The sequence below is a fragment of the Ursus arctos genome, unplaced genomic scaffold (genome assembly GCF_023065955.2).
Source record: "Ursus arctos isolate Adak ecotype North America unplaced genomic scaffold, UrsArc2.0 scaffold_29, whole genome shotgun sequence".
NCBI classification, from domain to species: domain Eukaryota; kingdom Metazoa; phylum Chordata; class Mammalia; order Carnivora; family Ursidae; genus Ursus; species Ursus arctos.
In genome coordinates, this window is record NW_026622974.1 from 2,729,855 (window position 1) to 2,744,639 (window position 14,785).

Genomic DNA, 14,785 nt, shown 5'->3' on the forward strand with positions numbered 1-14,785 from the left:
TGACTTTGCCTTGGCACAGGCACACGGGGGGTGGGAGGAGGTGAGTGGGGGGTGCACTCTGGTGTCTCTTAGAAGGACTTTAATCCTATCATGTCCTCCTCCAACCCAGATTACCTCCTACAGACCCTGTCTCCAGACACAGTCTCACTGGGGTTAGGGCTTCAACATCTGGGTTTCGAGGGGACACGGTAGAGTCCATAGCAGTAGAACACCTGCTTACAGCCAGGTTCCTCTTCCCGCTCCCTGGTCCCAAGGCGCCCCAGGGAAAAGGCTGTTTATTCTACCAGAGCAGCTAGGGAAGAGATGCCTGTCGCGGAGCTGACAGCCCCCGCTGGCTTCCAGGCCTGCACAGAGGGGGCCTCAGAACATTCTCCCAGGAGCTATGGAGGAACGGCGGAAGCTCATCAGTACACAAGGTCAAACCCAAATGCTTCTCCTGGTGACCTTCCTAGGTGCCCCATTCTGGAGGTGAGGGAGAGGTGTGCAAACGGAGTACAGACCAACAAGCCGTGTGGCTTCTCTGTGCCTCAGTTGCTTTACCTGTAAAATGAGGGTGACGATGCCTACCTCACAGAATGGTTGTAAGGGTTAAAAAAAAAAAAACTCTGGATTTTGGGTGAGCAGCACCCAGCAGGTATCAGTATGTGGTGGCAGTACATCCTCTCTCTCTCTTTCATTCTGTGATTCGTACGTAAGTATTTACTGAATAACAACTCTGTTGTAGGAGCTGGGGATGCAGCAGTGAACAGAACAAAGTTTCTGCCTCCTGAAGCTGACATTGTGGTCTGGGGACAGAAAGAGACAAATAAATGTATAACAGCAGCAAAAATGTCAGAAGGTGGCAGAGACGGGAACGGCAGCCCAGAAGGGCGGCTGAGGGACGAGTCTGGAGTTCAGAGAGTGGGGTCAGGAACATGCACTCGGGGGCCCTAAGTCAAGGAGGTCTTTAAAGCCCGGGGACTCGATGGGGCTGTGGAGGGCAGAGGCAAAGAAGCAGCAGCTGAAGGGACTAGTAGGAGCTGCCAGCTGGTGCGGAGAAGTCCAGGGAGAGGGAGCCCTAGGAGCCCAGACTGGAGAAGATACAAGAGGAAAGAGGAGGAAGGGAGGATGGGGGAGAGTGAGCGTAGGCAGCTCCCAGTGCGGGGGGTCGTTGACCTTGAGGAAGTAGCCCCAGCCTCTGTGAGAAGCCCCATTGGCATGTCCCCGTGCCTTTTGTCTCTGGATCTCCCCAACACATAACCGATTCTCAACCCAAACCCACCAATTGGAAAGCAGTCGGAATGCCCGTCTGCGCGCGGCTGGGGCGAGGGCCAGGGATCCCCTGACTTGTCTGGTGCTCACTCAGGGCTCCAGAAGCTCCGGCGATGGAGAGCCCGGCGCCCCAAGTTCTCCTGTCTCACAGTGTCAGTGCACGTGTCCTGCAAGGCTTCTGATGACCTCCCACAACAGGAGGGTCATGTGGGCGCTCCCAGATCCCTGATGAGCCAAAGGAAAGGAGAGTAAGCGCTCAGGAGCAGGACAAGGACAGGGCTGAAATGGAGGAGGGCGCCGAAGTCATTGAGCAATAGCAAAATAACAACAGTAACAACGGCAATCAGGACCCTACAGAGCTCTCGTGTGGTGCCGGGCCCTGGGCTGAGAGCCACGCACCTGCTGACATTGTCCCCGGGCTCGGCACCACTCAGTCCACCCTGGGTCATCCCGCAAGGATGGCCCACAGACCCCACTTCACATGGTGAGCTCCAGGGCTGGCCTTCCTCAACCAGCACGCGAAGCTTTATCATCGAAGGGACGAGAGGACCGGCACGGCAATGTCAGAAGACGGAGACAAAGCCTGCCCGGCTCTGCCCTCTCCTCCGGTGCCTTCCACTCCTCTGCCACCTGGCTGACCTGGGCCTTCCCCTCTGCCCTGCCCACATCACCGTCGCTGGCTGCGGGGCGCTCGGCCAGCAACCAGAGTGCTCTCGCCCTTAGCCGGTGCTGCCACGGAGGCCAACGTTTCCTGAGCTCACTCCTGACCCTGTCAGCAGCCCCTCAGCCAGCCTTCTCCCAGAGGCAGGTGCTTGCATGGTATGATTTTAAAGGACAGAACACACCCACATGACCATATGCAGACACACACACACCCATATGCCCACATACATATGCACAGTCCCATATGCACACACACACACACGCCCATATGCACACACACACATATGCACAGGCCCATATGCACACACACACACACACACACGCCCATACACACATATGCACAGGCCCATATGCACACACACATGCCCATATGCACACACACACACACAAACACACACGTGTGCCAATATGCACACACACTTATGCACATGCCCGTATGCCACAGACACACACACTCCCATATGCACACACACACATACACAAACACACCCATTTGTACACACACACATAAACATACACTCCCATATGCACACAAACACACATATACACACATGCCCATACGCACACACAAACACACACACACACACGTACACATACAACCCCTTTCTAAAAAATCTCCCCCACTGGCTCACCTCAGCACCTGAAATCTGACCAGGTTAAGGTCCAATGGAGACCTACGCAGTTGTGACGGTCTGTTACTATAAACACTGTGCCGATGGGAAGCTGGGATTTAAAAGCTGGGGCAATGGAGGGATCAAATGTGCTGGTGGAGGGAGAAGGAGGTGGGACAAGCTGAGTCTTTCCAGAGGAGATACCACCCTGGATGGTAGGTGGGGGGAGAGGGGCAGGATCTCCTGAAAGGGTGGAAGCCAAGCATGGGAAAGGGAAGGAGTCAGAAAGATCGTTCTCTGTTCTCCTAAAAATGTGGTTTAGTGTAGTGATTGAGTGTGACATCAAACCAGGGCTCGAATCCCAGCGGTACCATTTGCTAATTATGTGGTCTTACAAAACTTACTCAATCCTATTAGCTCCATTTCTACATCCTTAAAAAGAGTAGAATGACAGTACGCATCTTGCATACTGTTGTCTGGAGGCTTCAACAAGGTAATCCATGAAAAGTGCTTAGCACAATTCCCAGCACTGAAAAAATGCACAGTAAGTGTTTAATATTATTAATATTTAACTGAAGCCTGCTGCCCACCTGCCTCCACCACCAATTCCATCTGTGAGCTTCCTCTGGAGTCTGCCAAGGCTCTTAGAGTTCATCAATGCTCTGGGTGTGAATCACTTATAAACAGAAATACTGTGTCTTCTGTTTGAGGAAAACATCTCCCCTTCTTTCGGTGGCAACATCTAATGATCCCCTGAGTGAGGAAAGTGTGGAACGCAAGAGGACAAAAAGCCTGGCTGTGCCTGCAGCAGGAGGAATGTGTCCCAGCAGCACACCCTGCTTTCCCTGAGTTTGGCTCCTGTTCTGATTTGGTGTCATGCAGAAGAAGGAGCACTGGGGAAATTTAAATTGGTACAACCACTACAGAGAGCAAAGTACTCTAATAACTCTCAGATTTCCAATTGCACATCCCCTTTCACCCAAAAACTTGGCTTCAGTGATTTTTTTTTTTCAGATACACTCACACACATGCAAAAGGACGTAAGTGTAAAGGTTATTCACTGAAGGATTCTTGTTACAACAGAAATTGGAAACAATCTAAATATCCATTATTTGTTCAATAAATTATGGTCCATCCTTACTGTGGAATATTAGGCAACTGTAGAAAAATATGAAGAGATTTCTATCAACTGATTATGAAAACATCTCAAGACCCACTGTTCAGTGAAGGAAGCAGAGTACAGAAGACTGTGGGGAAAATGAGGAAAAGCCATAGAGTCCCGTATCTAGTTAATATGCTTGAAATAACTCAGGAAGAAAACTGAAGAAATTATAATATTGTCTCAGAGGAAGAGGACCAAGGAGCCAAAAGACAAGACAGTCACAGACTTCTCTTTTATATATTTTGAATTTTGAAATGTTGAAAATATATAGATTTTTACTTAAAGCATTGGACCTGGAGTCGGACCTGGGTTCCAAACGCAAACCCACTAGTTGTGTGATGTGAGGCAGGTCACTTTACTCTCCGGGAGCCTTGGTTTTTCCATATGCAAAATAATGGTGAGAATAATACTTCTATCATAAGTAGGTGTGAGCACTCACTGAGACTGTGTTTAAAATAAAATACCCCATCTGGAAATGGCTGCTACAAAGACAGCTTTCAATAAATGTAAGATAAATATGAATTTATTTCCTCCTACTTGCCTAGGACAGCACTGCAGGGTGGGGCTAGGGACTGACAGCACATGGAAAGTAGAAAGTGTCTATCTCCCAAGGAGTGGAGGGTGGCAGGTGCCTTCACACATGTGTGCTGTCCATGGTTTGCAGTGGGCAGTCCCTGTCTGTGGGTCATTGGATCCTCAGTAAGGATCCTGTGACATAAACAAGACAGAGACGCATGACGCTGGTTTACACTATCCCAGGGAGCTATATCAGGGGCTCTGTGTTATTAATCAAGCAGACATGAATAGAGAGGCAACATGTCAAAGTTGAGAGTACATGGTTCTGGGGAGAAAACAGAACAGATTCAGGCTGCTCATTGAACCATGCTGAGCCTCAGTGTGTGCGCCCACACTGTGGAGATCACCCTAATACTTTGCAGCATGTTAAGTGAAGTAGGGCTTCAAGCACTCAGACAAGGAAGTGGGAGAAGCTCCATCCAGGGAGCTACCATTTTTGTGTGGGATTATTATGTGAGACGTTAGCATGGATGGGTGCCCAAAATATGCCTTAACAACTCATATAAAGAATTTCAGCCTTCAAAGACCTCACAGTCTAATAAGAGAGACAGACAGACAGATAGAGATAGAGAATAGATGCCAATAGGAGCACAGTTCTCTCTCTCCAACCAAGTTCCTCTTAAGTAAAATCCTGGTTTGCACATATGTACTTCTGTATATTATGGTCTCATTATACATGCAACCTGAGTTGCTCCCATTGACTGTGATTAAAAAGTAAGGACATGGGGGGATGTAGGGAGGAAAGGTGGTAAGGCAGACGCAAAGCTGGGGAGATCCTTGGAAAGATACAGGAAGTTGAGGAAGAGTCACATGGGGCCTCTGAGGAGCTTCCCTTCCATAGCATGTATGAGGAGGAGCACAGCAGACATGAATCAGTGAGGCTGATGGCAGGGACATTGACATAAAGTTATCACAGACAAGCGTCCTAGGGAGGGGAGCTGAGAAGTGTAACTTCCATATGCTGAGTACCTCACATGCAGGTTCCCTTACTTTTTTTCCCCTTTCTTATTAATTACTCTGGAGGCTGAGTCAACAATCCTGAGTTGTAAAGCCGAAAGGCACTGACACCAGCATACTGGTAATAGCAGAAGATAGCGCACGTACTCTGCTGGGAACGATCTCATCTCCTCTCTGAGACAACACTGAAAGCAGGTACTATTTTTATCATCACCATTCTACAGATGGGGCAACAGGCTCAGAGAGATTACGGCATCATTCCTGCCCAAGGTCAAGCGGCTACCCCGTGCAGAAGCCGGGATTTGCAACCAGGTCTGTTGGATGACAAAACCCACGTTCTCCCTCACTGCACAGTAGGTTTTAAATATTCTCGTGCCTGCTACGAAGCTAAAGATATTTAGATGTGGTGGTGGTGGGCTAGGAATCTACATGTAATAAAATGTTGCTGAGTTATGCACAAAGATGTGCCAAAAGATGAGTATTTGCAAAAACTGTTGAAATCCAAGTGAGGTCTGTACTGAGCCAATGTTAATTCTCTGATTTAGGTGATACACTAGATACCACGACTGGCAGCAGTAGGTCCTGAATCTGTTGGCGCTCTCTGGACTCTCTGCAACTTCTTATGAGTCTGCAGTTTCTTCAAAGTGAAAAACTGGGGCACCTGGGTGGTTCAGTTGACTAAGCGTCCAGCTCTTGGCTTCGGCTCAGGTCATGATCTCAGGGTTGTGAGATCAAGCCTTTTGTCGGGTTCCGTGCTCAGAAGTCTGCTTGCCCCTCTCCCTCTGCTCCTCCTTCCACCTCACTCGCACTCTCTCTCTCTCAAATAAATAAATAAATAAAATCTCTTTTAAAAAGGTGAAAAATTGAAAATATATACACATACACATCCATATGTACATACATACATATAAAAACATTTGGTTGAAAATATAGGGCCCGGGTGGATGTGAGGAGATTCTAGATAGTTCCTACCCAGTAAAGAACAGCACAAGGACATGAATGTACAGTGGTAGCCTTCCTCCCAAACCTAAGAAGCATAAAATACCACAGCCGCCCCTTATTGAGTAGACTGTTATCGTCGGGTAAATTTGTTTTAAGGAAACCCAAGTTTTCCAGCCTTACTTGTCCAAAGAGGGCTCACAATTACAGATGTTACCCATGTCTTACCAGTTTTTATACCTACTTGCTATTACAGAGCTTCTACCCAACCCCAAATTCTACCAAGTGATTGCTGGGAGGTTTCTCCCAGCACAAGGTTTCTCGCACAAGCCCACTAGTTCTGTTCATTCCCATCCCATCTGCAGATGCCCTCCGTCCTCAGGCACTCCAGAGCATTGCTTCCCAGGGGCCCTTCCACCAGGTGTGAAGGTCACCAGGGCTTGGACCCAAGAAGCCACCTCCTGGTATCAGCAAAGCCAACCAGGTCCTCCAGAGTCCCCTTGGCCTGAAGGCCCTCAGCGTTTCATGAAGTAGCAGGGCAGATGTCTGCTCCAGGCCATGCTTGGTCACCTGAGCAGGTCACCAGACCACAGCAGCCCACGTCCAGCAGAGCCCTTCTGAAAATCACTCCCGAGTTCTCCACTAAAAGATTCAGAGATGATTGCAGAGTTCTGAGACACAGTCCTAGTAGGAACTAACATTTACTGAGCATTTACTATGTGCCAGGCCCAGTGTCAAGCAGTTCCTGTGGACAAGCTCATTTAATTCTAACCGATAGATTGGCTGCTATAACAAAGAGACCTGACAATAACCCAGGGGCTTAAAGAAGTTAGAAGTTTACTTCTTACTCACATAACATCTGAGGGAGGCTTCCTGTTCAGGAGGCAGCTCTCCTTCAAGCAGAGTGTTGGTGAACCAGGCTCTCTCCATCCCCCAAGACGTGGCCCTCATCCTCATGGGGAAAGCTGTTGCTGATCTGTTTGCAACAAGTGAAAAGGAGAAAGGGAGCATGGAGGTGGTATGCTGATTGCCCTAGGGCCCTGGGTCTGGCAGTCCCCTAATCACTGCACCCACATTCTGTTAGTGGGAACTACATCACATGGCCTCACCAAACTTCAGGGAGACTGAGAAATGGATGCCCACTGTGGAAGAACAGTGAAAAAGAGGGAAACATGTTCCGGTGGACAGCCGTCAGCCTGCTCTCCCCTCCCTCACACTTAGTCCCGAACATGCTTGTCTGGATAAATGCTCACCCTCGATCATAGCTATCTGATCCGACAGACTAATTTTAGCCATTAAGGTAGAGCTGGACCCCTTTCAGGTAAAGTGTGTGTTTTGCATGTTTTATTAACAGGGATCTAACGGAGATCCAAGACTTAACCCAGAGATACAGCTCTAACAAGGTTGGGGAGCAGGGCAGACCTTTTCAAGGGGCAGCACAGTCCAGGTTTTAGAACAAAGAGGCTTGGATGTGAGTCCAGGGTCTTCACTTAGGAAGATCACTGAACCACCACCCCCCCCCAGCCCTCAGTTCTCTGCAGAAGAGAATCCAGGAAGATAATGAATGTGGCACAGACTATTAAACTAAGAGGTGCTGCCAGGTCTAGGATTACTTTGGTCTGAGGGCACCTGCACACCCTATCACCAGAGGTGCTTTTAGGGGAGGCCACAGGTTTCCTTCCCAAGGCCTGGGCTTGGGATGAACAGGTTTCCGAAGGTGAGCCTGAAGGAGCTCGGCAGGAACGCTCGTGTGTGTGTGTGTGTGTGTGTGTGTGCACGCGCACACGCGCTGCCAGGCCAGCTGGGCAGCTAGTCGTTTATCCACATGGATGACTTGATTTTTGATTGAGTTAACAAGTACTTAGTGAACACAATTTCCTGAAGGCCTGCAGTAAATTGGATGCTATATAGGTATATGGGAACCCTATAAATTTTTACAACCCCGCATTCTTCAAATATTGGGATAGTATAAGATAGCTGAGGAGGAAAGGGAGGGAAGAGCAAACACTAGGAAGGAGGAGCCATGGGAAGGCAGGTGAGAGGAGAGGGAAGGATGGTTGGTCCTTGTTTCCAAGCACCAATGAGTATGTTCACCAATGAGAACAAACCAATCCATTGTGCAATTTACTAAAATACATAATCTGTCCTCCTCTGAGTGCTTCTTAAGTGCCAGATGCCATGCTAAGCATTTTCTATACACTATCTCTTTTAACTCTGACAACCCTGAAGACTGACACTATTACTGTGGCACTCTTGTTAGCCCATTTTACAGATGCAGAAATGGAGGTAGATAGATGTTAAGCAACTCACACAAGGTCATGCAGCTAGTAAAAGGCACACTTAGGTTTGAAACCCAGGCCTGATTCTTTTTTTTTTAAGACTTTATTTATTTATTCGACAGAGATAGAGACAGCCAGCGAGAGAAGGAACACAGCAGGGGGAGTGGGAGAGGAAGAAGCAGGCTCCCAGCGGAGGAGCCCGATGTGGGACTTGATCCCGGAACGCCGGGATCATGCCCTGAGCCGAAGGCAGATGCTTAACGACTGCGCTACCCAGGAGCCCCCCCAGGCCTGATTCTTGACACTGTACCCTAACCACTGTGGCTGACTTATGCTTGTCGACCCTAGGCCTCAGTGTCCTCATTTGTGAAATGGGGCCATTACAACCATCTCTGTTTGCCTTATAATGTTGTTGTGAGGAACCACTGAGAAGAGATTGCTAAAGAGTTCTGTAAATTTACACAGCCTTATGAAAAGGGATTAAACAGCATTGCTCCAAGTTTTGCTAAGATTATTCTACTTTAGAGGACAAAACAGTTAGGAGTAGCAAGATTAAAATAAGCCTCCTGTGCTCAGAAACAGCTTTGGCGGAAGGATGTTGTTGACTCACCTGGCAAAGAACAGTTCCAAGTGGAAGAGCTCAGAGTTGTTTTACCCCTGACCACCTCATCAGAACATCTAGGAATCAACAATGCAGGAATCATGCTGTGAAGACTCTCAGCAAGGCCTGTGGAAATCCCCACATGGAAACGAACTGGAGGTCTCTGGCCAATAACCAGCCCCACCTTGTCAGCCGCATGAATGGGTCACTGTGGAAGTGGATCCTTCAGCCCTCGTCAAACCTTCAGATGATGTAGGCTCAAGAGAGACCCTGAACCAAAAACTGCTCCAGAATCCCTGATCTATAGAAACTGTGAGAGATAATAAAGGATCATTGTTTTAAGCCACTAAATTTGGGGCTAATTTGTTACACAGCAATGGATAACAAATACATAGTCTATGCTATTTCATGGCTTAAGTATAAGGTTAAGGGATGTTAATCAGAGTTCTTGATTCCAAGCAAGAAAAACCAATTCTGGAAAATGTAAGCCAAAGGGGAATTTTCTGGGAGGGCCCACTGGTAACCTGGGCAACAAAACTTCAGTCCTGGTTCAGAAAAAGGAAAAGCCAGGTAGCCACACCTCCACGGCTCATCCACACATTCTGTCTTAGTTCAGGCTGCTGACAGAATATCAGAATACCATAACAGAATATAACAGAATACCATAGACCAGGGGGCTTACAACAAATGTTTATTTCTCACAGTTCTGGAGACTGAAAATCCAAGATCAAGGCGCCTGGTGAGACTTATTTACCTGGTTTCAGATGGCCATCTTCTTGTGGTATCCTCACATGGCAGATAGCAGAGATTGGAAGCAAGATCTCCTGTGTCTTTTAGGGTCACTAAACCCATTCAGGAGGGCTCCACCATCATGACCTAATTATCCCCAAAACCCCACCTCCTAATACTATCACATTGGGGGTTCAGATTTCAATATATGAATTTCAGGGGGACACAAACATTCAGTCCGTAGCACATCCTCAATCTACTGTCTCAGAATTCCACGTCGGGAGTGATAGTGACATGGATCATGTCCCAGACCCCAGGCTACACCAAGGGCAGGTGAGAAAGACTTTGCCTCTTTGGTATTATCACTCTCTGAGACTATTCCGAGTGGGGAAAGTTGATTTCTTAAAGGAAACTGGGGTGCTGTTGGAGAAGGGGATGGGATTCTGTGCAGCCAAAATCAATAATCGTCCAGCCCAGGGGTCACTGCATGGTGTTACAAAGAGGGAGGCCTCAAATATCGAACCAGACCACATGCAAGCAGTGGGCGAATGTTTTACATTCCTGATCTCATTAATCCCTACAACAGTCTTTCAAGGAGGGTAGCATTGTACCCCTTATCCAGACAAGAAGATGGAGCTTCAGACACATTAAGTGACCTGCCCAGGTCTTCATGGGAAGTGATGGAGCTGGTTTTCAAGTTCAAGTCCATAGGTTGCCAGAGTCCTTACTTGTCCCATATTGCCAGGCTTCCAAGACTGCACCCCACAAGAATGGAAACATGTTTGCTTTGATGAAATCAAACAAGTTGAAAAGAGTTAATTAAGGGAAATAAACAAAGGCTGAAGTAGGGTGGTCACCTTATCTGCTCTCAAGGGGGAATATATTTGAGTCATATCTGACCAGCCTGGCCCAGAAAGAAGAGGGTGGTCATAGGCAGAAAGGATAGCACAAACACATTAAGAAGGACATCTTCTGGAAACTGAAGCTTCCCAAGAGCTCAGGTTGTGTGACTGAAAATGGTCCACTTCTGCCACCTAGCCACAAATGGCCTCTTCAGCCAGAGCCCAAAAAGCCAACTTTGGGGAGGCCCCATGGGTAGGTACAAAATGGGCACGAGCAAGATGTGGAGATTTTCCTAGTAGATTTCCCAAATGATCAAGGCCATCAATGGGTCCCCTTCTCTGTCACACACTCTCCTTATGTTTTTTGGGGTTCCCAGGGACAGAATGGTCAACCTCTCCCTGGATCAGGTATTAGGCCCTTCCCTAACGCCATCCCTACTCTTTACCCCACTTAGGAAATTTTCTACAATCCCATATTTACCCACTTCAGCATTTCCTAAATATTATTCTCAATTTTATGATTGCATCTTTCCTAGTTCGTTAGGAAAACAAATGTATTCCCACCTGGTTGGTAGATAATTTAAAGCATATTCCTGTCCTCGGGCTAATGTTTTTATGACATTATGACACTAACTGGCTAGTATTGATGTTAGCTTTTTGTTGGTCAGGAGCCATAACATCTCTACCAACTTAGCATAGGCTAGAATAAGGCCAACATGAGAAAGATTACCTGCAGGTAAGAAAATAAATGAGGGACCACCATGATCCAAAGCACATAATAACCAGTCAAATATGTGCTAAGCAGATGAATAAACATACCTGTGTAAGGCTTTAAAAAGGGTGAATAAAGATGACAGTTCTCATAAAAGAGTATTCCAAGGCTTTTGTATTTCAAAGACCAATAAAATTTTTTGTTTTGTTTTTTAAATTGGGAAGGGAAAAATCAACAAGTAAGGACATTTTAATAAAACTATCCTCTCCATTACCATTCTCTCATGAGATAACAGACCCTTTGACACTAGCAAAGAGGAAGGGTATGATCACAGAATGAAGGAAAGTCTTTCCAGAGAAAGAATCATTGGCACATTAGATAGGGGTCTTAGTCATACATTATAGAGTCTCTCTCTAGTGAGTTTGAGCACAAAATGATATATTATGGAGGCTAGATAGTCATTGGAAGAGCTGAAGGAACAGACTGTAAGCAGGAATTGCATAATTGACTCCCCACACCATGCCACAGAACCAGCCTACGTGGAAGCTACCAGATCAGGGAGCAGCTGCCACCACCGGTGGGTCCTGGATGACTCATCTCCTCAGAACAAGCATTAGCCTTGTGTCCTGTTCAACTCCCAACATCACTCAATGCCAAATCAGAGTCCTGCATGTGTTCAGCTGATTGGCAGAACCTAACCATACCTGGACCTCATCTGCCAAGGGGTCTGGAAAATGTAGGTTCAGTTTTCAGTCTCTGCAGTACAGGACAGCACGTGGGGCTGGAGAAGGGACTGAATAAATCAGTTAACCGCTGTCAGTGAGCTCTTGCTGCATATTCATGAAACACATCAAGGCCTGATCCTAGACCACAGAATCAAATTTGGGCATGAAAGCCATCCTGAGGGATTTGTGCAGTCATGCTTTATTGAGAAGGTTCTGAAGGTCAACGGACTCAAACAAGAAACTGCTGAAAGCGTGACTCTTCTTGTGAAGAGAGTTTGCTGCCTGGAACCATGGCATTAACCACACCGCAGCAGACGTCTGTTGTATTCATGGCTGTCCAGCAACTTTTGAGTAGCTTTTTCCCATATTTGGGAATGTTTGGTTGCAGTGAGTCCTACCTCTCCAATATTAAAGTCAGAATTCAAATTTCCAGACTCCTTTGCAGCTAGAATTCAGGACGTGATCTGAACTCTGACAATCCAATGTCCCCACTTGATATCTGATTCGGAAATGGGTGGCATGAAGAAGCGGGTAGCACACAGAGTTTCCATGTGTGCTGACATGAACAGCTGCAGAACCTCAGCCTTCAGAGGTGGTGGCTGGTGTTCAACTCAGAAGAAGCAGTGGGGCTGCAGAAGTGGCTGCAACCTCATGCTGGGTTCCCACTACCCAGGGCTCAGTAGTAGCAGCCACAGCAATACTGCTTTCCCCATGGGCTGGTTCAACAGCACCAGTGTTGTTTCTGGAAACTTAACCTCAGCCCTCCAAATGATTGTTTATACTTCAAGATAAAATCCCCTGTCTACAGTCCTCAGCCAGAGTGGATCCTGTTGTCAGCAACTGAGAGCCCACCTGATGTGCGGGGTGAGCCAGGAACACCTGACTCTGCATCCATGGCCTCTCCACCACACGGCAGAGTGAGCCTACAGCAGAGAGTCTACCTAGGCTTCATCCCCATTTCCTTCTTGAGCCAGGTGCACACAAGGAGGGGAGAAAAGTACCCTTTCCCTCTGACTCCACCCATTCCAGGAGCTCCTGTAGAACAAGAGTGCTCTTCTTCATTGAATTTTTTTTTGATAAGCAACATTTTGGGCAGAACAGGTGTTCAGTAAATGTTTGATGAATGAATGAGTGAATGCTTAAGTACACGCTAAAGTTATGCCCAGGTGGGTCCATAATCCAGACCTGTGCACTGCTCTTTAGAGTATCCACTAGGCACGCATAGCTACTGAGCACCTGAAATGTGGTTACTACAACTAAAGAACAGAAATTTTATTTATTTTTTATTTTTTTAAAGATTTTATTTATTTATTTATTTATTTATTTATTTAGAGAGGGAGAGGGAGACAGAGAATGTCAAGCATGCAGGGCTCAATCCCAGGACCCTGAGATCATGACCTGAGCCAAAATCAAGAGCCAGACGCTTAACCGACTGAACCACCCAGATGCCCCTGAATTTTCCATTTATTTCAATTGACTTAAATTTTAAAATTTATACCTAATTTCATTTTGGAAAACATTTACCTTGTTTAACTTGTTATATAAGTATACTTTTTAAGCTGTAAAATTTATGAAAGTTAAATATTGACCAAATATTTCCAACAAAAATTTAGCACATGTTCAATACAAATTGAGATATGCTGTAATTATAAACTATGTACCAGATCCCAAATACTTTATGAAAAAAGAATGCAAAATATGCCATTAATATGTTTTATATTGATTACATGTGGAAATTAGAGTATTCTGGATATATTAGGCTAAACAAAATATATTAACACTGACTTCACCTGTTCCTTTTTACATTTTTGTGTATGTGTGATTACTAGAAAACACAGAATCAAATATATGGCTTTCATTACATTTCTGTTGGACACCGTGAATCCATACGTTGGCGTGAGTGTCACTCAGCAGGCGGATGGGGGGCCAAAGACACAGGTTGCCTCTGAATACTGGAGCCTGTAATCCTACAGACCCAGGCCAACCCTTTCTGCTTATTCCCCCGCCAGCTCTAAACCCAACAGAAGGAAGTTTAGGCAGGGGCCCCACAACATGTATAAGAGCTGAAGTCACATGTTTGGTGTTTTAGGAACCAGGCAGGTGGCCTACCAGGAAAGGGGCCAGAGGTAAAGTCATTTCATCCAAGGGTGAAGAGTCTGAAGCTAGAGAGGCAAGAGCTGTGCTCATTAGCACTAGAGCCAAAGTTGAGCACTAAGTCTCCTAACAGCCCCGCCCCCAAACACGCCAGCCTGCGGCTTTAGGTGCTGGCAAACACATGCCAAGCAGGTGTGATTTCAGAAAGGAAGGATCCACCCTCCAGAGATGGGCAGCCTGCCACCTACCCCCAAGGCTTCCAAGCATCTCTTTCCAGGCACTGTGAGCCCATTCTGACGAATTAGAGCGGGGGCCAGAAGGCAATCTGTGCCAGCACAGAAACCACTGTAGCTTCTATGCACAATTCCAGAAGACCTGAAACTCTTAAAATAATGTGTTCCAGGGTAGGAAGGAATACGAAATAAAGATGCCTTGGGCTGGTGTGGAAAGCAAGGAAGAGACTGGGACTCCAGGAGGAAAAGATGCTCTTAGCAGCCCAATCCTGAGTCAAGGAAGTGGGGAAGGCCAAGGCACCAACCAGGAGGACAGGACACAATGGAAGAGGGAGGAGGTGAAAGGGCCCCACCCTGAAGTCACGCTTCTAACAGAAAGGGAAGTGAACCTCCCTACTTTATCATGTTGAA